The sequence below is a fragment of the Chlorocebus sabaeus genome, chromosome 5 (genome assembly GCF_047675955.1).
Source record: "Chlorocebus sabaeus isolate Y175 chromosome 5, mChlSab1.0.hap1, whole genome shotgun sequence".
Taxonomy (NCBI): Eukaryota; Metazoa; Chordata; class Mammalia; order Primates; family Cercopithecidae; genus Chlorocebus; species Chlorocebus sabaeus.
Window position 1 is genome coordinate 52,253,197 of NC_132908.1, and position 23,374 is coordinate 52,276,570.

The following is a 23,374-nucleotide window of genomic DNA, read 5'->3' on the forward strand; positions in this document are numbered from 1 at the left end:
TTGGTTTTTCACATTTATGATTGGGGGTTGGAATTTGGAAATTTTTTTGGCATTTTCATGTTGTAGTTAAGGATGCATATAGTTTTACGCTTTATTTTTTATTTAATTTTATCATATAAGTATTTTTACATTGTTGAAATGGTTATACATAACCATCATTTACTTAAATGGTCCCTATTGTTGGACCTTTGCTTTGCTATAAATCTTTGCTGTTATAGAAATCACTCTTACATGTACTATTATTTAAATGGCTTTACTAATACTTTTACTTTTAAAATACTTGAAAGTAGTACAAATGAATCTCAGAAAGTATTCACTTAGATGTGAGCCTGTGTTCATGTGCAACATCTAATTACAATCTAGTTACAACAGAGGAAGGAATCCAAAATATCTCTACAGAAACTTCTGCAAACATTTTTATGACGTTGCTCTTTTAACTCAAAGAAGACATCTTGTTCCTCTGTGGAGTTCAATTACTCCCTCATTTTATTAAAGAAAAACTCACTGGTTCTGATCTTACTGATTTGGTAGAGTGGAAGACAGGCTAGACAGAGGCTGAGAGACCCGAGTCTGCCCCACTCTCTGCCAACACCCTGGGAAAGGCATTTTCTCTCCTTGAACTTCAGTTTTCTCATAATGGAAACAAAGAGAACTTCTTTAGATACTTGGTAACTACAAGTGACTCCCTTATCCTGGTTTTGCTTTCCATGGTTTCAGTTACCTTGGGTACAATACAATAAGATATTTTGAGAGAGAGAGGCCATATTCACATAACTTTCATGACAATATATCGTTATAGTTGATCTACCTCACTATTATTTTTGTAAATGTCTTTTACTGTGCCTAATTTATAAAGGAAACTTTATCATAAGTATGTACGTTTATGAAAAATCACAGTATATATAGAGTTTTGTACTATATATATTCAGGCATCCACTGAAGGTCTTGGAATGTAGCCCCATGAAAAATGGGGACTACTGTATAGCATTCAGTAGTACAATATTCTAGTTTTCTGTAGTGCAATATTCTAGCTATTGAACTGGGGTTGGGTTGTAATATTCCTTGCATCTAAGATAAACAAGTTGCCAATAAAGTGACAGGGAGAATTAAAAAGAAGGAAATGGCCTCACTGGCCCTGATGCATCACCTCTCCCTGGGTCTGTGTCCTTTGTCAAGCATTTGTTGTCTCTTCTGCTAAAGGTGAAGCATATTGTCTTGTCTTTGATTTGGGGCTGAGCCCTGTGACTTGCTTTGGCCAATGGGATGTTCACAGCCATGATGCCACCAGCGGCTTGCAACGTGCTTGCATGACTGTGGTTGTAAAGTTAGGCATCTTCTTTTGCTTCTCTGACATCACCCTAGGAAGGTCTTACCCTGGCTAGCCTGCTGGTCCCAGGAGGAGGATGAGAGAGAGGCATGCGGTGCGGAGCCGGCTCAGCTGCTGAGCCTTTCACTAAATCTCTCCAGTTGGCTTACAGATGTGTGAGCAATAAGAAATGATTGCTCTTTTAAGCCACGGAGTTTTAGCATGGTGTGTTATGCAGCACTGTTGTGGTGATAGCTAACCAATACAGAGGGCAAGCTCTTTTCTAAAAGGAAGCATATATTTGCCTAGAAACAAAATATCAAACATATGAGTTTTATTTGTGGTACAATATAGATATTAAGACTTCCTGGCTGGGCATGGTGGCTCACGCCTATAATCCCCAGGACTTTGGGAGGCCGAGATGAGAGGATGGCTTAAGCCCAGAAGTTCAAGACCAGCCTGGGCAATGTAGTGAGGCCCCATCTCTACAAAAACATTAAAAAATTAGCCAGGTGTGGTGGTATACGCTTGCAGTCCCAATTGCTCGGAAGGCTGAGGCAGGAGGATTTCTTAAGCCTGGGAGTTTGAGGCTGCTGTGAGCTATGATCACCCCACTGCATTCCAGCCTGGGCAACAGAGTAAGATGCTGTCTCAAAAAAAAAAAAAAAAAAAAGACTTCCTACACTGTAGTTAGCCGGAATTGGGTTGTCATCTGTGTGACTTTGGCTCAGTCAACTTCTCTTAGCCTCTTGTTTCCACATCTGTAAAGTGGGATACCTGTGTAATTAGATTTACTGTGAGGATTGAATAGGAGCCCACATGAGAAACGTATATCACAGTGCCTTCACATAAGTGCTCAACAAACGGGAGCTGTTAGCCTACCATTTTCTAAATTCTTACAGAACTTAGAGTGCATGCTCCAAAATTCAGCACATATCTGAAAAACAACATTGAAATATATTCTCAAATCTGATGGGCAAGTATTTTCTTACCCAATAGACATAGCACTTTGAGGGGCAAGGTTGATTTTGGTTTGGTTCCAGCTAGGGAAGCAGCCACTGTGAGCACTTTGAGTAAAATCAAATCCTTTAGTCTTTTTTCACTGTTCTTTTCATCCTCTGATTATCAAAGAGATATTCTCCACTGGTATTACCACTGCTTTAACACCTTTCTGATACAGAATAACATCCCTTTTCATGAAGAATGAAAATGCCTAAGGTTCAGGGAGCCTTAGATAAGCAACCATTATTTCGATGGTTACTTCATATTGGTGGTACTTGCTTCTTGACTGTTTGTTCCTTTTATAAAAGTGATATAAACTTTCTTTTTAAAATAAATTTATTTTATTTTTAAAAAGTAAGTCTGCTTAAAAAAATAGGTAAATGATGGTACAAATAGTACTTAGACATGGCCAACAATATCATAAAGGTGGTACTCAGACGAGTGATGTTGGGAAAATGCTGAGTTAATAAGTACTGAACTGATTAAAGCAGGAGTTCTGTTTACAAATGGAAATCAGAAATTATATCTACTGCGTTAAAGCATTCACTAATTCCAGCTTCATACCAGTATTGATTGACTCTACTTCCTCAACCCTAAATTTAGCCTAGATAACTGAAGGTAGTGATGTTATGGGTCTATAAGCATAAGGAACGCTTCTGAAAAATCAGCATAACATTTTTCATTTAGACACCCAGGGCACTGACAACCAGCCCCTTTCAATTGTCTGGAAAAAAAAAAAAATAGAGATTTTGTGTTTTCTGATTTTATTGAAGCCGCCAGAAACCATCTGCACATATACCAGACATGCAGGATGACACCCATGGCTCTAAATAGGCTGGCAAATTAGGCCAAGTGTGTCTCTGTGTCTATAATTATCAATTGCAAATCCCGGAAAGATATCTACAGAACAGAATCAGGAAAAAATGGGGTGCTTTCTCTCATCTCCCAGTGCAAACAGCCATTGTTCAAGACCAATTAGCATGACTGGTGGTCCCTTCTTCCCGAAGGTTATACTTCCAGGCTGAAAGCATCTGCCGCACATGTACATTTCTTCATTTCTTTCCCATTTGGAGTAATTTGGTTCCTAAGCTCAGTTTCCTCGTAGCTTCCTGGAGCTCTGATGACAAACCACCATACTTTGTTCCTGTCCTTTAAGGCTCTGAAGGGCACTAGAGAACATACAAAATTTGTTTCTAATTTTGCATCTGCCAAAACATTCTTATAACAATACAAGCCTATAAAAATAGGATGCAACATCCCTCTAATTCCACAAAATAAACAAATCCAAAAGGAAATTAAACACAGTCTTTGAAAATGCAGCATAAATATTTTTACACTCATTCTCCCTTTCCTTCGCTGGCAAAATCTTGTCCCTGATTTATGATTTAAGATTGCATATTTATCCTTTTATATTTACAACAGATAATCATGACATAAGCCAATGAAAAGAAACACTAGGGCTCTCTTCTTCTTCTTGGTTTCATGTTTTGTAAAATGAATGTCCCTCGGGACAGTTTAAGAGAATGTGGAATCCAATTTCCTCACTGGTGTTAGGAGTTTTATTTTTAACTCAACTACTCAAAATAATAGACATTCTCTACGTACCCTTATCCACAGTTGCAGTACACCAGACATGAAGTAGAATTATCTTTCCATTTTCGTTTTTAGATAGTTCAGGGTAACTTAGAGTTCTGAATTCCTGAATCTTGGCCAAGATGATGTCATTAAATCTATAATGAAAACAGTGTCACTGAGAGAATTAATTCATTATGGTGGAATTAAGTTAAATCCTTTATGATATGCTATTAAGCACCCACACTAACTTGCTTGCATCAACCTAAATGAAGCACATTCAAACGCGAAAAAGAAAAACAAGTTCCAACCTCAAACCTCATTGAATATTAGGTAACTTTCGAAGTTAAATTTAACTATTAAAAATATTTATAAATCTCATGGTATTTAAAACATCTTACATGTGTTGCAGTGGCCAAATACCTTGTGGTTTATATAACATCTTTGCCTGAAGGAGTATAACTTACTGTATAAATCATTATTTTGTATTTTATAAATGTTTTTGCCTTATGATTAGGTTCCTGCAACAGCCAAATAGCACAAGAGCTGCCCAACATTTCATTAATCTTTAAAATATTATTATACTCAGTCTAGATATGATAAAAGTGTTGCCAGAGTTCGAAGTAACTTGATCAAGATTTTAAGGACATTTCTAATCCCCAAATTTACCATGTAATCAACAAATACTTATTTCGTTGGGTCCTCGAGAGAGAAATAAACAAATGGGTTCTATTCCCTGTCCTCTAGAATTTTACAATTCAGTCCGGAGCCATGACATATTCGTGTAAAAATCTATCCCCTTGAACCCGTGCAGAAAAGAAAGAGCTATGTAACCATTAGCCATGTGCTTACAAGGGGCTATTTCTGCTTCTGACACCAAATTTCTGCTGAGTCCAGGGAAACTTCCCACTTCCTCTCTATATCCTGGCTCACCACATACTTATCTAGCATAATGACTGCCTTGAAGGGGGTTGGGTTCTTAGAGGAAGAAAACTTACTATGGTATTCAATATGAAAACTTGAATGTTAATCGTTTTTTTTTTTTTTTTAAATAAAGGTTACCACTTCAAAAATTAGGTCATTTCATGCTGGTGGAAAGAACATGCATTCTCATAAGATAACTGAAAGAAACCACAATTCATGTTCAAAGCATCTTGCTTCTGACACATGGCTATTAAGTGACAAATGGAAATTTCCTGAGCTCAGTAAAATGACTTGACAATAGGCTGCGTATACTTTCTGTCGGAAAGCGGACTGTCAAAAAAAGTTGTAGCAATCATGCACCATCGTTAATGATGACCAGCCAAGCTCTTTGTCTGCAAAGACCATGGACCAAATATCGTCACAGTCAGTCACTGACTGTGCAAGACTCTTTTTGTACCACTCTTGTGAAAAGAAATTTTATTTTTAAAGATTGGCTCTCATTACGACAAGTATTACCCCAAAAGGTTGAAATAACAAAAAAGAATTCTGAAGCCTAGCCAATGACCTGCCTGCTTTATACAATATTGATAAGACAACCCCCTGGGCAACAAAGGAATCTGATGGTGCCTTGGTTTTCTTTGTAATGAGATTTGGCCAGGATCAGGAAAATCATGTATTTATTGAAAATGGATAGCCTGACTTCTTCTCAAAAGGTTTGAAGTGGCTTGCAAAAACCAACCAACCAACCAAACAAACAAAAAAAAGCCAAGATGTTTTAAAACTTAAAAAATGTTAAGAGTAAAAAAAAAAAAAAAAAAAAAAAAGAGAGAGAGAAAAGAAATCATCAAATGCATTAGCACCCTGGGCCAACGCAGCTCCTTTAATTGAGCATTAAACAAACTTATACGTAGCATTTCCTGTTGCAGAAGCAAGCAGGACTGAAACTTGGCTGGTGCACCACTAAAGCTTACCAGTTGTGTTTTCGGCTGGCATCCACCCCCACTGGATGATGCTCATGCTGTATTATACGTTAAATATTGTTATCATCATTCCAGGAGCCAGGCAGAGAATAGGCACTCAATAAATGGCAGCAGTTTTCAGTATTTTTCTCCTGTATTCCTAGCAGCCATACTACCTGCAGCATTCAGTTCATATCTATTTGAAATACACAGAAAATCTATTCATGTTTTCCCTTTAAGCAACTGTCTGTTAAGTGCCCTCTACCAGCAAAAGGAGGCAAGGACTTGATCTTTCTTGGGGCTCTATTTTCCTCTGTAGGAGAAATGAGTACAAGAGGCCACAGCTTAATCGATGTTTACCAAAAATCTGACTTTTTGTTCCTAGCTGGGATTTTGCAACCACATTATAAATAACTTGAGTAACACGCGAGGAGGACGTACCAATTCTAGCCCATTGCTGAATAGTGTGCAAACACTATATGGAGTTTCTTTCATGTCTGCAAAAAAGGGGGGGGGCACGTTTCTCTCCTTTTCTCTAATTTTCTTTATATTTAAGTTTCTCACCTCTGGAGGAGTGCATGGAGCTAATTGTGCATTTCTCTTGTGTGAATAAAGGACGGAGTGTCTGCTTTCACTTCAAATTGCTTGGCCCTCAATCAACATCACCATAAATGTGACATATGAATATTAAATCCAAATATTTTATTGGTGCAGATAAATATGATTTGTAAAAAGAGTCAAATTAACAATCCATTACATACTAATGGGCTCTAATCAATAAGTTTAATTTGACTAAAAGGAGAGGGGCGGGGGGTGGGGGGAGAAAAGAGACTCAGTAACACCCAAATGGTGCCATTTAAAATTATAAAGGTGACTGACTTCTACAACTTTTCAGCAGTATTCTGACTTGGGGGCTTATGGACCCAACACCGGAATTATGTTGAAAGTGAGCGTCTGTCTGTGGTTTACACTCACTCATATTTCTAATTATTTTTGTTTAAAATGAACCACTGTAAATACAAAAAGTACTGAGAATAATACAAACGAACAAGATCCCACAAAACAGAAAGAAAAACATGTCTTTTAAAAGCCATATTTGCTCCAGATTACTTTAGTAAAAATGAATGCACATAAATCCAAAGTTTCTTTTGTCCTGTCTCTATCTTAACCTTCTCTTTCCCTTCCTCTTTCTCCAGCGGCTGGACTGAATGTTGTATGTTTCCTTCTTGCTTCATTTTTGTACTTTTACTACATCTAGAGGAATCCAGAAGCCATGGGGAGTATCACTTGGTGTGTTTGTGAAATTCTACAACTTATGTTTTCCGACTGTCAACCTAGTTCATTCCTTTTAACTGTGATGTAGTATTCCACTATGTGATTCTGTCACTTCCTTTATTCTTTTTTTTTTCTCTCTCTCTCTCATTCTCTTACTGATGGATAGTTAGGTTGAATCACCTTACTGTAGTTACTCTGACATCAGTTAGGAGAAAGGTGCCCAGGTCCCTGATTACTGAAGTTGGTTTTAGGTCCTTGGACAGATCGCAGCCTCACCTACGGGAAGATCTACATCCTCTCCTCCAGGGCTCTACCAAGGGAGAACCAAGGGAGAAAAGCATGTCTTTCGGGCAGCTGCTTTTGCATTTTATACGGATAGCCGGCTCATGGCAATGTGACTCAAGCTGGCAGGGGCCTTTGAGCATCAAATATGTCCTCTTTCCCCCTACCTACTTCGGCTCCGGTTTCTCTCCCGAAGCCTAAATAAAGAAGGTAACAGACGCCTCTATTGGCAGAGGCTTCTGCCTTTTCCGACGGGCTGGCTGCGGCGCGTCCGTAATCCTTATGTCAGCCTGCACTCTAGCGTTGCCGGCCTGGTCCAGCATCTGACAGCCGCGAATCCAAAGCTGCCGGCAGCTCATTTCTAAGCAGCAGCTCAAAGCGCCCCGTCGCCCTCCCGCAGAAGGGGAACAAAGCCCGGCGGACTATCTCACTATCTTCTGGGTGGCAAGGAAATCTCAATTATACACCCAAGGGATGTGGTTTGTGAAAAACTAGAAAGAATGTTTAAATTGTATACGTAAATTGTTTTGTTTTACAAGCTGGGGTAAATCAGCACGTTTGCAGCCCATATTTATCTGATCCACTCCATAAGACTCTTTTTGAATGTCTGCCCTTGATGTGGGGTAGATGCCTATGCAAAACATAACCGACTCCTAAATTCAATTAGGGCATTAGGGGGGAAAATGGAAATTTTGCTTTGGGCTTAGTCATGACTGCTGAGAACTTCTCAGAATAGTTTCTCGGCTGTAACCGAAGATTGAAATCGAAGGATACAATTTCCAACGGATGCTGAGTAGTCAGACTGTTGGTTCGAGCTAGCCCTTTTAAGAAAAAGATGGTAAATGAAAGGCCTTCCTTTAATCTGATTTCTAGCTTATTAAAAAAATTCTTTGCATCACCCCCAACATAGGATAGTCAACATTTATTGAGCTGCATATAGTATAATTAATGTTCTCTATCCCGATAAGAATACATGATAGAAGATGGGAATGTATCATTCTATGGGACAAACTGTAAATTGCAAAAAAATACCCCAAAGAAAACAGTATTTGAAAAGAGAGTATTTTATTTTTTTGCACCTTTTAGCAGCAGAGCACACCCCAGGGATGTGGTTGATGAAGAAGTAGGAGTGTTTAAATTGTATATACAAACTGTTGTGTTTCACAAGCTGGGATAAATCACAGATAGAGGTCATGGTGATCAGAAAAGTTTGAGGTGGTGTGGAACCTAAGCAGGAATAATCTTCTGGCTTTGACCACGGGCTGCTGAACCCTAATCGCTGATAACAGCCGTCGAGCAGCAGAGAAACTCCACTTCATATCGATGTGGCATTTACTCTTTCAGAAAGCCCCCCACTCTGGCCGGCACTTATGGCAAGATAATTAATAGTCCCCTGAGTTATAGATTCCGAGCTAAAGGTAACAGTACATAATGGAAGTCAAGGTCACCCATAATACAGTAGCTTCTATAACAAAGGGGATTATTACTGCAATTACAGTCCTGTTGGAAAGATTTTATAAGTTTTCATCATTTTAATTCTTAAATCTTCCTCTTGCCAGTGAAGTTTAAACTCTCCGATTTATGAGGGGGAATAAAAGCCTCTCTCATCCCACCACAAAAGCCTTCTCTTTCGGAGCAACCTAGGTGGTTTCTAGTGAGGTCGATGAGAGAAAGACAGCCCCGTTTACCCACGAGGCCTTCATGAAATCTCCCCAGGCAGGGCATGTCTGCTTTGTGTTGTCCTGTCCTATGCCATGTCAGAATACTAAAATACACTCATACCCCTTATGAAACATAATATTTTCAGCTTAAAATGAGAATATTTGCTAGTTTTGTTGATAACGTTATTATTTATTTGCAGTTGATAGTATTTTTCTTCTCCTCTTGGAGCCAATGATTTTCTCCCCCCTCATCCTCAACTGGTCTCAAATATGCTCAGAGGGCCTTGAAAAGTTTGTCTCTGGCCTTTTGCCTGTTGTGTCCAATGAAGACAACAGCTCTGTTTGCCAAGGCCTAAACTCAGGCCGAATGTTGGAGCACGTTTTCCACCCAAACTGTTTAGTGGCTAAATTTGCTCCTGGCTGGAAAAACTCCAGTTCCCGTCATTCACACACACACACACACACACACACACACACACACACACACACACACACACAAGCTGTTTTAAAAGCACTTCTAAAGAAAGAGCTTAGGTCAGAAAATTGTAATTAATTTAATAAGACATCCTGCCCACAGCAGATCAGAAGCTATACGTGCCGTTTGGGTGAGCCCATGAGCGTGGTGACAGACAACATCACTCCCATGCTTTCTGAAATGGTTTTGAGCTAACACAGCACGCATTTTTATGATCTGGACCATCTTGCTGTCTTTCTGCTCTGGACAAAAGACCGAGCAGACACAATCATCTTTTGAGAATGATGGCATCGTCATTGTCTGCATAGCAGGACTATAATTAAGCACCAGAAATAGGACAGCTGAGAAGGGACAAAGAGCGGGGAAGGCAGGGAACTGCGAGACAGCATCGTGGGGAAAGTCTGCACCAAGATAGCAGCTGAAATCCACTATCTGCATGGATGAGGTCATCCTGGGAAAGAGTATGTGTCCAGATGGAAAAAAAAAAAAAAAAAAAGAAAAGAAAAAATAAACATGAAGTAGGCCAGAGAGGAGAGACCCAGAGAGCTGCTTAGTATCTGGGGCCCAGCTTACATGCCCTCTCCTCCAGGCAGACCTCAGGGATGTCTCCTAGGAAAAATTATTCATGTATCAAATATTCACTAAAGGTCTACTATGTACCAAGCATTGTTTTAGGTGCTGGGGATTCTCAGCAGTGAGTGAGACAAACCAGGTCACTGCCTTTGAGTTGATCCCAGAAGGAGTCAGGTAGGTAACCATCTGGGAGGAGAGCCTTCCAGGCAGAAGGGACACCAAGGACTATCTAAAGAAGGCCAGGGTGCTGGAGCTGAGAACGCTGGAGAGTGGAACATGAGCTGCCATCAAAGAGGTGGGCAGGGCATCCTCAGGTAAGATCACGTGAGCCCCAGGGGAAGAGCTGGAATTTTAGTTTAAATTCAAGAGCCAGCTGATGGAGGGTTTTCAGCATGGGGGCCACAGGATCTTTCGCTTGCATGGAGTCCTGTGAATTCACAGGGGCCTTTCCTCCCAGGCCTCTCTCCTCCCACCCGACGCTCACACACAGTCACACCTGTAGCAGCTACCTCATCCACGTGCAGGGACATGGCTGAGTTGAACCTGTAGACTGTGAATGTCAGCTTCCTCTGTGCTGCGAAACAGACCTCACTTAATACTCAGCGAATTCCCTAAAAGGCTGGTGGATGATGACAAATAAAGTAAGGGCTAATTCTCAGATTAAATGTGTTGGGAGGGTTCGAAAATAGGGACACCAATAACATCTTAATTGTCTTTGATTTTTCTGCTTCCATGGCTGATGAAGCTACATAAAAATGTATTTCTCTCCAGAAATCAAAAAGCCATTTAATACCCACCCAACAGATCCCTTGTGGGCATTGAATAAGAACATTTAGATGAAAGTGGAACTCAGGAGTTCGTTGCAAAAATGAGTGAAGGAATGAATGGATTTCAGCATTGGTACATCAGAGGGCTCCAAGGGTTTTGAAGTGGGCATAGATATCTTGATTTGGGACCTGAAGAAAGAGCATTAGCTTATTCCAGCCCCACTAATGCCCCTGAGTTATTGTAGATCCTCTTTCAAGAGAGAGTGGAATCAACCCCAGCAGGAAATTGACACACAGAGAGAGGAAGGGACTTGCCCAAGGTCACACTGGCAAACCAAGCCTGGAATTCTACACAGTGCTCTTTCCAGTGTGCTCGGCTGCTTCCTTTTAGGATAAAGAAAGGGGAAAAAAATTGGCCCAGAACACACATCATTTTAACCCCTTAAATATTGAAGGAGGACTGGAAGGCAGGCAGACATCTCTCCCACTCTCTTTCCTGGTCCTGCACTATAGGCCACACACAACAAGGCCCTTTCGGTGGGCCTTGCGGTATCAGGGCATCATCTACAAGAAGACCAAGGGCCTTGCTTGGACACAACTTTAGTTTCCTCATCTGTAAAGTGGGTATAATTTTATGTAATTTATAATCTGGTAAATTGACCTACTATCTTATCGCCTGATAAATATGAAGAGTTATCACAATGTCTGGCACATGATAAACCCTCCATAAGTAGTAGCCATCATTAACATTTCTTATGATAAAAAATATAGAAAAATACACAAAAAAACACCGATTACCCTGAAACTAGAGAGAATGAAAATTAATATTCTACAGATTATCCTTCCAGCCCTTCTTCCCCCAAGCCTACATAATGTATATGTTTACATATATACACACATACATACACACATATATTTATACATGCACATCCATATGTATGCATGTATATATTTTGTGGTACACAGATTATTTCATAATTTCACATTATCTCATAATTTATTAATAATAATACTCAAATTAATAATTTGAATATATGTTAACCATTTCTTATGTCACAAAAATCTTCCAAAATATGATTTTTCACGGTTCGTTTAACAAATCCCGTTACTGGAGACTTCAACTTGTCGACTTTTTGCTATTACAATAAATCATTAGTAGTTATTTCTACAATAAACCTTTATAAATAATTCTGATAATTTCTTCAGGATAATTCCTCATTATGGATTTGCTGGGACAAAGGCATGCATAGTTTTGAAGATTTTGATATAAATTTCCAAATTATTCTCCAAAATATTAAACCACTTCATTTCCTCCCAAGCAGCGTAAAGGTGTGTGTCCTCACATCTTCACCAGCCCTGGGGATCATCACTTTAAATGCCTTTGCCTTTTTAGATAGGCCCAAAAGATTGCATCTTGTTGTTTAATATTGCATCCTTGATTGCAGTGAAGGTTGAATCTTCATCTGTATTTATTCCCTTATGAACTGCCTGGTTAAGTCTGTTTTCCTACTAGGGTGCTTGTCTAAGTTCAACTAATATGTCCCAGATGAACAAATGTATTAGAGGATGCTGTGTAATTGGAATGCTAATGTTTTGTCATTGTGTCTACTGAAATATTTTTCCCACCTTGTCTTTTTGGTGTCTTTTAGTATCCTAATCAAAATCTTGGAAGAGTATGATCTAGGCATGATGTCCCTGTGGTCCTGACATTCTGTCATTGATGACTAAAGAATCTCATTCATGTTCATTCCTGTTCTTAAGACTGTTTTTCCATGCAGGGCAAAAGCCACTCCAGTAGGACTCCAGTTTCCTGACCGTGAAGGCTCTTCTCACATCCCACCAGGGTACTTCTCAGGGCCCCAGTGCTGACCACTGTCTAATAACAAAGTTCTTTGGGGCCTGTCCCTGTTGCAGCTTGTACTCTCCATTTCCTAAGCGCAACGTCTACATTCAGTATCCAAAAGCTCTGGTGGGTCACAGACCAGGAATATTGTCTTTGAATAAAGTGGAGGCATGGGGCAAAGGGGAGAGAAAAGAAAGAGCAGCTAGGCCTTTTTTTTTTTTTTTTTTTTTTTTTTTTTTTTTTTTTTTTTTTTTTTCCCAAAGCAACCTAATTTAAGTGTAAAAATCAACTTTTCTCTAAACAATGTGTCAACAACCTGAGAGCTGCGAATGATGGTGCTAAAGCTGGATAACGTGTGAGGAAAAGCTTTTATCAAAAGCCCAGGGGGAAGCTGGCTCTGTGCTTGCAGAGGACACTCCTGAACTGGATGGATCACCCGCCACGCTATGCTTTACATTCTTCCAGATCTTCATTGTCCCATCTGCAGTCCCTGAACAGGAGCCATGTGCCTTCAGCCAGTGTCACGGACTCTGGCTCATTTTGCCTGACCCCATGCTCCCCAGCTTCCATTCTTCCTCCTTCTAGTAATGGAGCTGCCAGTTCCCTCTGGCAATTTCCCATTCTTGGTTCACATGTGTTTTGGGAGATGTTGACTCTTTGGTGGGGATTTGATGCACGCCTGGTCAATCAGAGCTTGTGGTCTCAGCTGTCCTTGCAGGGATGGGCAAATGATGCAATTCAGGCCAATAAGAGTCAAGAATCTTTTGACCTAAACTATCCTTGACCCAAACCATCAGGAACAAGAGCCCTCCCTTCCACTAGGCCAGTATGGTGAACATGGAGGTCTGGAGCCTGGAGGTCTGGAGGTCTGATTATCTTTCCACACTAGGATCCAACAGACAGAAGCAAAGTGTAGACAATGGGAGTGAGTACTGAGGACATTATTGGGCCCACAGATCAAGCCATGCCTGAAGTCCCTGGTGGGACTTTTTAGTGATGTGGGTCAATCAACTCCCTATTTTGGCAACAGCCTTTTTGAGTCATTTTCTGCCATTATCATGGAAGCAGTCATGATTAACACAATCTATTCCAAATGTTAGATCTTGCCTTGAACAGATGAATTGTGGATATCCAAATTCAGCCAGGGTTCCAGGCTTCACAGCTAAGGGGGGCATTGGCACTGCAATGAGCTCTTAAGACAGAGACCTGGAAACACGCATGCATGGAATAGTTGATGAAGCACAGGGGATGACTTCAGGAAGAAGTGACAGCCTGTTGTCACGCAGACCTGGCAGCATAGACTATTGGATGAAGACCTTTTAGAGGTAGATTTAATAACTCAGTGTAAGGAAAAGTTACTGACTCTCAGATGTGAGCTGGTAATGGGCTCCCTGCTCATGGAAGCATTTAAGTGGAAAGTACCTAAAGGGTTAGATCATTCAAAGGATTAAAGCATCGGGTGCAGCTGGGACCAGATGCCCTGTACATCCCTGCCATCCCTGAGTTACAAGCAGTCTGTTTTCAGGATGAAGATGTTAGTGTTTGAATCATGTCTTCCTCATTCGTGACCCAGCTTCTCCAGTGGGGAAATCATGTTTGTGAGGGTCAAGCTGTTACGGAGATGACTTAAAATGACAGAGGTAATGTTTAAAGCAAAGTAACAGAGAAATTACTTTTCGAGTGTGGACCCTGAACCCCCACCTGAAACCTTAACCACGTCTCCTGTTACCTGCCACTTACATACACACTGAGGGCCTCCTCTAGAGGGAAGTTGGTTGCCAGAGATCCAGTCACAGGCTGGGTAGGGCAGGGAGCAGAGTTGACCTCTGGACATTGCTGAAGACTGGCCTGGGTGAGGGTCAGGGGCACCGACTGGGAGTTCTGCTTAAGGGTTCTTCTCTTGATTCATTCCTACTAAATATGGAATCCTCCATTCTGCAGCTATTCTGTGTCCATCTCCCTGTAACCCAGAACCACCTGTTTATTTTTAAAAAGGAAACTGAGCCACTGAGTCTCCCATATTCTTTACAGAAATGTTCTTGCTGTATCTCTTTTAGGATGTTGCTATATAGTTTTTTGAAATGTTAAAAACCGCCATTGCATTCATATTTAGGGAATTATTTTGGGAATCATTTAATATTAAAAATAATTTATCTAGTTAATGGTGTTTGTGTGTTCTAGGTTGGTGCTTTTAAAGTGTATGTGTGTATGTGCTTCATTGCTGTGGTTGAAATTAAGTTCAATTTCATGGAAAAACAGTTTCCAAAATACAGATTAGCTGTTTACAAACTTTTTAAAGGGCTATATCTAGTGCACCACACCAGCCATACCTGAGCTACAGGGGTTTTTATGACATTTTTGTGATAGAGCCATTGGGAGGAAGCTGTCTTTTTAACTAAATTTTCTTTAAAACAGAACTTAGAAGCTTTCCTCTTATCTCAACATCTTCCACCTCTCTCTTTTCTGTTAGTAATTTCCCTCCTCCCCCGTCATTTGGGTAAATATTTCTTGTGCCTGGAACTCTTATGATCCATAATCCACCAAAAATAAACTGTGCAGATGTTTTTTAAATGGGCCAAAATGGACACTTTCAACATCTCATTCCCCAGGGTATTTTATTGTTGATTTTTATTTAGGGAAAAAGATGTATCATCACTTTTGGCAATGAAACCAAGGCTATTGCCGGCCTATAAAAGCGACGTCCTGGTAACACTGACATGAACACCTTGTGTGAGTGAACGTGGTAATTAGGAAACTTTCCCTAAGATAAAATGCCAACATATTAACAGTGTCATCTCCAGGGTGAGAGAAATATGATTGATATCTATTTTTGTTTTTACACTTTTCTGGGCTTTGGATTTTCTATAGTGATCGTGCACTAGTTTAAAAAATAATTTTAATTCAAGAACAAATGTGTGACTATGCATTCCTAGAAAAACATTACAGCATAAGGTTAAAATCTCCTTTGACCTTGCTCCCTTCGCTCCAGAAAGAACTACTATTATCAATTTGATCTATACCCTCCCAGACCTTTCTTTTATCAGTTTACAAACATACACACACATCCGTCCATATGCATTTGTGTATTTCTTAAAAATCAAGGGAAAAAAACAATGAATTTGGTGAAAGTGTGGTCTACAGTACTTACAAATGTTTTTTATAAAACAAGAAAGAGTTTTAAAGACTTCCTAGCGCAACTCCCTCACTTAACAAACACCACACTCAAGAGCTCTCGCACACCTCTCTTCCCACGAAGCCGCCCCTTGATAGGAGCCACATTTTGATATGTGGGTCTTCAGATGAGCAGGCAGATGTGTAAATATTCGTCTCCCAGGCCTGAGTATGATTTTTAATAATCGAATATGGAGCTCGAGCCAACATTTTATTCAGGCACTAAATTTAAAAGTGGAGCCAAGAGACCTTAAAAAATTTATGATTCCACAAATGCAGGGAATTTTCCTGCAAGATTGCTATCTCAAAACTAAAAGCGTAAAACCAGCCCTGGGTGGCTTGGCCCTCTTTCCTAAGCTCCAGCTCAGGGATGTTCTTGTGTCTCTAGTGAGCTGCCCAGGCTGAGGTCCCTCCAGACGGCTTGGGCGGGGTATCCTCATGCCCACTCCTACCCCCATCCCTGCCCCAGGCCTAAGGAGGCCTCCTGAAGCCTCTTGGCTCTGTTATTGCCCCTCTCTCTTTCATACAACCCTTGGAGCGAGCGCCTGAGTGCCCTGTGATAAAGATAACGTTTCGACTTGAAAGCGTAATTGCTGACACACATTACTGTTTCCCCGGAGGACATCAGTCCAGACAAATCCTCTACAAACCTAGGACAGCAAACTTGGCAGTTTATGATGGAAGCCTGTGTGTAGCTTCTGGTCTCCCTGGTGAAGTAGCTCTGTCTCCTTTTTAGGACTCAGGTCCAAACACCTGCCATGCCAGCACCAGCCTCAACCCTTCCCCTCTGCTCTCCCTGACCCAGGTGAAAAGCAGCAGCTGCTGACTCCTGGTGCTGCCCGTCCCATCCTGCCATGCCCATCACCAGGATTCAGACCTCAAAGGCTTAGTTGAAGCTCTGCTTGCCCACCGCACCCTTTGGAGGTTCCAGGGAATGCAGCAAATCCCTCCAAGATGAGGCACTGAGGACTGGGGACCAGGGGATGTCCCTCCACCTCAGAAAGGAGAAGACCAATGAATACTTCCATGGGAACTTGTGTTTACCAGATCTCATTTGCTCATTCATTCATTCAATCAACAAATATTTTTGAGCACCTACTATGTGCCCAGCACAAACAAATATATGTCAGTAATAACCTCAAGAAAGAACAATAAAATGGGGCAGAGGGGATAGTGAAGGCAAGGGGGTGGAGTTGGTATTTTATAAGTGGTGGTCAGGGATGGTCTTAATGTTTGAGTGACATGTGAGCAGAGACTTGGAGAAAGTAAGGGTATGAACCAAGTGTGGAGATCTGATGGACTCACAATCTAGGCAGGGGAATAGCTGCGCAAAGGGCCTGAAACAAGAGCGACAGAAAGGCAAGTCTGACCAGAGCAGCACAAGTGAGGGAGAAAGTGGGTGAAGCTGAGATTGAAGAAGCATGGGGAGGGGATCTTTTATGGTCTTGTAGACCATTGTAAAGATCTGACTTTCCCTGCAAGTAAGAGCAGACACCATTGGAGGATTTTGATCAGAGGAATGACATGATCAGATTCAGATTTTTGCAGGAGTAATCAGACGCTTCATTCTAAAAAAGACCATGGTAAGAAGGGAAGGAGAGACCCATTAGCTGGCCATTGCTGTCATCAAAACAAGAGGTATTAGTGGGTTGGTCCAGGTTGGTCAGAATTTAATTCTGGATGTCTTTTATACACTCAAGTGGAGATGCTGAGTAGGCAATTGGGTGTATGAGTCTGAAGTTCAAGAGAGAAGTCTTACTTGTTTAGGGATATATTTTTAAATAGTATTTAAAGCTATGAGACTGGATGAGTAGCCAGAGAAGAAAATTACCAAAGGCATGAATAAATAAGAGAAGAAAACAGAAAAGGGGAGAAGAAGAGAGGGAAGAGGAAGGAAAAAGAGAAGAGAAGAGGGAAAAGAAGAGGCCTGAGAACTGAGCCCAGAGATGCTTCAACATTTAAAGACTAGGGAGATATAGAAGACCTCCCACTAAGAAAGAATTACTATTGAGTTGGGGCGATTTCCAGGGCAATGTGATAGTCTAGAAGCCAAGAAAAAAAAAGTGCTTTCTGAAGAAGGGAATGGTCAACAATGCCCAGCAATGCCTAACACAGTGAAGAGGAAGAGATTGAGTAAGATGGAAGATTTGACCACGGGATTTAGCCACATGTAAGTCACTGGTGACCTCAACAAGAGCTTTCTCAGTGGAGAGGAGCCTGACTAGAGTGGGTTCAAAAGAGAATGAAAGGAACTGAAGCAAAGATACTGAGAAGAAATGATTATTTTAAGGAGTTTACTTTGAAATTCATAATCTCAAATCATGGTGTGGCAAAAAGACACTTAATACCTGCATGGACTTCCACAGAAGGGCACAACCCAGCTGCTCATTAGGCACTGCATCTCCATGTGCATACTACACCTGAGAGTTTTCTATGTATAATAAGTATTTTTAAAAGAATTAAAGGGCATTGGCCTGGTGTGGTAGCTCATGCCTGTAATCCCAGACTTTGGGAGGCTGAGGTGGGTGGATCACAAGGTCAAGAGATCGCGACCATCTTGATCAACATGGTGAAACACTGTCTCTACTAAAAATACAAAAATTAGCTGGGCATGGTAGCACGTGTCTGTAGTTCCAGCTGCTCGGGAGGCTGAGACAGGAGAATCGCTTGAACCCGGGAGGCGGAAGTTGCAGTGAGCCAGGATCATGCCACTGCACTCCAGACTGGCAACAGAGCGAGACACCGTCTCAAAAAAAAAAAAAAAAAAAAAGGCATTTCTACTGCCCTTTTCTCTTTTCAGTAGAAAAACTTCTGTTACACAAATGAAATCCACCCAGTAGCAGTGAACGGCCTCTGCCTAACACACTCCTCATGCCTGGGGTTTGGAGGATTCTGTAACTCTCGCTTAAACTTGTGAAGGCTATCGAACAGTCTGACTCCTTTCTAGATCAGTAAGGAAAGAAAAAGATCTGGTTTTCAACAGTTCATCTGGAAAGAAAAGATTCATGGTCCAGGTGTAATGCTTTTAACTATCATTTTAAAAATTGTTTCAAGGCTACAAAGTATTATATTTTCACACGCATCATCCCCTTTGATCTTCATAGCTATATAAGATGGGCAGGAATTATTATTTCCATCTCACAGAAGAAGAAACAGAGATTCAGACAGATTCATGATGTGTCCAAAGTTATTCAGAAAGTGGATGGGGACTCTTCATGTAGCACTATTTCTTCTGGCTCCCAAAACCATGTGGATTCCTGGGCTTCCCAATGCGTACCTGCTGTGGGATGGATGCTCATGGCACAGAATCTGAGGCAGAGAGTCAAAGATTTGCTCCCTGGATGTTTCCACTGAACCACATGGATTTCTTCCACATATCAAGGTGGCTGCCTTGGCCCAAATCTATACCATAGGTCAACTGAGAGTGAGCATGGAAAACCATCTCTAAGTGCCTCTGAAGGGTTTTAAAAAGGAAATAGAGCCTCGCCTTCTTAGCACTTCACCTGACCAACTTGTTTGTCCTTGTCTTTTACAGTGATGGTTGTCGAGTCCTCCCACCAACCATTTGGAAAATAAGTCAGATGACTAATTGGCAAACACAGTGTTTTCAATCAGAGCCTTGATAGACCACTGCACTATTCTGATGGAAGGCTGCCAGGCGTGCAATGTCCTAACGGTAATAGGCGTGTGCTGTCTTCGACCTCACATCCCGAGTTCGCGGTTTGGAATAGTATTAACGTGCAGGCATTGAGCGTTGATTTATTTAACTGACCAGCAGCAGCCATTGTGAAACACAAGTAGGCAGACACTCGCAAGGAGGAGGAAGTTCAGAAAACAACTCAAATTTGCATATTCATTTGTTTGATAAAGGAGGTATTTCCAATAAGTCAGGAAATTAGTAATGATTTAATGAAATTGTAGGGCAGAAATTGATTAACCATTTAGAAAATACAAGGTTAGGTGTCACCTCACTTTCCAGGTCCAAATAAATATCAGTCCAATTAAAGACATAAATATAAAGCTAAAAAAAATTAAAGAAATAAACCACATGATAGGAAGCTTTTTATCTGAACTTGAACTGGAGAGGATCTTTGCAAACATCCACACAGGGAAAGGCGGTATATATGAAAATATTAATGATTTGACAACTTAAATATGCTTATGTTTTTGTCAAAATAGAGTCCTGTTCCCTTTGGCCTTCCTTCACCCTCATTGTTAAAATCCATTTTTCTCTCCTTCCCTGTGTCCCTAAGGCCTTCCTCCATCCCAGAAGGATCAAGGGGGAACTCTGTGAGGCTCATCTTGAGAAAGGGAAGCCAGAAATCCAGGAAAGGGAAGCAGCTTACCTAGGAACAAAGAGTTTGAGAGTAGCCAACAGCTAGACTGCCTGGGTTTAAATCCCAGCTCTGCCACGTACTAGCTGTGTGTCCTTGGGCAAATAACTCCCCCTCTCTGAACTTTAGTTTCCTCATCTATAAATGAGGAGAGAAATGATGCCTGGCCTGTCAGCTTGTTCTGAGGATTAAATGAGTTAGCCTGCAGTGCTGGAAAGAGTGCCAGCTCTGTAATAAGTTCTCTGTAAATATTAAGTTTGTTACTAGACTTAGATCAGACTTACCTTACCCTGGAGGATGGGGGTTGGCTCACACATGTCTTCATCACAACAATAAGTGCTGGACCAGCATCAAGCCCTCAATAAATGCTGATTTTAGATAGAAACTGAGTAACTGTGTATAGTACTTGGGACATTCCTTTTAGATCTGTTATTTTCTGTTAGCCACACAATAACATTGGGATGTAAACAGGCTAAGTATGATTGTGTACCCATTTCAAAGAGGACAAAACTAAGATGTGAAAAGGCTTGCCTAGGGCCACAGAGAGTTGGAATTAGACTCAAATATTCTGGCTTCTCCAGTACACTTTTACACTCAAACGTAAAACTGCACTGAAACCTTAACTCTGCCACCCACCAAAAAAACACTAGCCATCATGTGCTTGCCCTTGTCTCCAATAGTGTCCATTTATAGAGCTTATCCTGTACCCAATCCAGTGCTACATGCTGCACATGCGCCATCTCATTTAATCCTTGGAGCAATTCCACAGAATCAATTTTATCATCTCCATTTTACCCATAAAGAAACCAGGGCCTAGAAAGGGTAGGTAAGGAGTCCAAGGTCACACAGGGACAGAAGGAAATCCCTATTCAAGTGTGGCCTGTGTGATGACAAAGCTCAGCTTCCTCACCACTACTGTAAACCAGGGTCGGAACTGAAAAGCTCAAGGTCTAGATCGCTCCTTAAAGTGGTTCATCATGAGTACTGGGAGGATGACATGACTCAAAATAGACGGCATCAGGATTTAGACCCAGGCTGAATGACTTGGGAGCCTACACTTTAGTTCCTGTGCTACCATCCAGTTAGTCCCCAGATAATAATACTAAAATACTAGTACAGAAATAAATCATTATATACCTACTAAGGACGAAAACATGGGGCCAGGTTATATAAGAACCACAGAGGGACTCATAGTTTATTAATGCACCAATAGATTCAACCAACGTATGTTTAGCACCTGCTGTATGCCAAGCACCATTCTAGACACCTAGTGATATAAGCCGCATGCTACCAGAGAGCTTGCAAAAAGATCAGGAAGAGGAGACAGAGAGGCAATAAGTTAACTAGCAATTAAAGATTAAAATAATAGTTCAGATAAAGAGGGTGTTGGCTTCATGTCTCCAGGAGATAGATCCGTGGTCTCTGCCCTCGAAACACTTAAGACCTTTTTGAGAAGACAAGACACACAAATCATCAACAGATAAGTTCAAAGACAAAAGTAAGTGGTATAGATGACTGTAGAAAGACAGTCATCTAGAAAATGATGACTAAATTGCCAAGGGAGGGATTTGAACAAACCATGATTCTGGAAGGGTTTGTGGGATTTGGGAAGCTAGGGAAGATTCATGCAGGCTCCAGAGCCTTATCTGGCAAATCTGTAGCTTACAGCTATAGTTAGCTATTATTTTTCAGAGTTTAAATGAAAAAAAAAATCCCACTAAAATAAAATAATAGAGGAAAGATGATGTCCTCCTGGCTTCTCCTCCTTCCTCCACCATCCCCACCCACACCAATTCTTCACATTGTCACTCACCTCTTTCCTGGATTGCCTGGATCGCCATGTCTGATGGAAATTGAGGCAGGGAATAATTATGAAGACATGTTCCCTTCTTCCTGCTCACCCCTTCCTCAAATCACTCCTGACCCCACTGTAAGGAGACAATATTGAAAATACTCAAAAATAACCCCACTAAAAACATGAATCAAAAAGTCACGGCTCATGGACATGTTTTTAAAATTGCTTAGTTGCATGCAAGTCCCTTTAGTGCTCGAAGGACTTTAATAAAATTGATTTTCTGAGTATAGCCTTTTAGCAGCTACTGTATAAGCTTGAAATATGAACCCTTCATTGTCGAAAGTGTTTCATTTTTGCCCTGTTACTAATGATGAAGGGAAAGTGTGGGTTTGGAATTCTCCATGGCTGACATTCTCATAATTAAATAGTGTTAATAATAAAGCTTTGCAGATTTTAAACAAACTGGCACAGAGGTGGAACGGTTTGCCGTATTTCATTTAGAGACCACAGCAATTAGCCCTTAATGAATAGTACACAGCGACATATAAGGGAGTTATTTCTACACATCGTTTATTTGCCAAATCACAAAAGGCGACATTTTCATTCTGCTGATTGAAAATGATTCTCAGGATTTCTTCTGAAGGCCTCTTAAGTAATTGCATTGTGAAACTTAAATAAATAAATAACAATAAAGAGAGGAACATTAATTGCTTTTAATATCTAGGGTCTAATTTCAGCTTAGCACGCTAAGAGCTCTGAATCTCAGGCTCTACAACAATGGATCAAAAATAGAAGGCTCATCGTGGTTGATATATTTAGATGCTGATGTTTTCGTTTTATAATTTTAGGAGAGATTTTGTTCCCAAGCACATTGTTAGTCGTCTCTGTGAACTGGCGTGGGGGTGTTTTATAGAGGATTCTTGGGTGGGGTGACTGTGCAGTTGTTGCCAAAGGAAAATGACAATGCTTATCTGAAGGTGAGACAAGAGAAGGAACTGTTCAGCTGTCAAGGTCGTGAAAGACAAAGGAAGGGTTATCCTTGTAGAGTCTGCCCTGAGGCTTTTAAAGAGTAGGATAAATTATTTTTTTAAGGTAGGTGGACTCTAGAACTATTTTTACACACTTGAAAATAGTATTTCTTATCTTTGAGATTCAGTGATCTCATCTGCAGTGAAGGAAGGAGAAAGAAGAAATAGTGTCTTAGCTGGACAAATCCTAAAGTCACCTCAGTGCTGTGGAACACACAGATTCCCCATTTTTAAATGAGATTTGCTGAATTGGAATGTCTGAGGAAAGGGCTTAGGAATTCTGCCCTTTGAGAAAATGATTATGAGTATCTGGTAAACTTGGTAAATACTTCCTAAGGGAACCTTCGGATGCTTCAGTTCCATGACTGTGAACAGAGGCAGTGCCAGCCATAATTTGAAGCAGAGCA

At 40.8% G+C, this 23,374-nt stretch overlaps 1 long non-coding RNA gene across 1 annotated transcript; it reads right to left on the bottom strand.

The window, feature by feature from the left end:
• Positions 1-3,048: 3,048 nt before the first annotated feature.
• LOC140711750 (uncharacterized) lies at positions 3,049-22,132 on the bottom strand. Its single transcript, XR_012093043.1, has 3 exons — positions 21,958-22,132; positions 3,914-4,038; positions 3,049-3,477 (listed from the first exon to the last, which is right to left on the bottom strand). It is a non-coding gene; the product is annotated as an uncharacterized lncRNA (long non-coding RNA).
• Between the last annotated feature and the right edge of the window lie 1,242 nt (positions 22,133-23,374).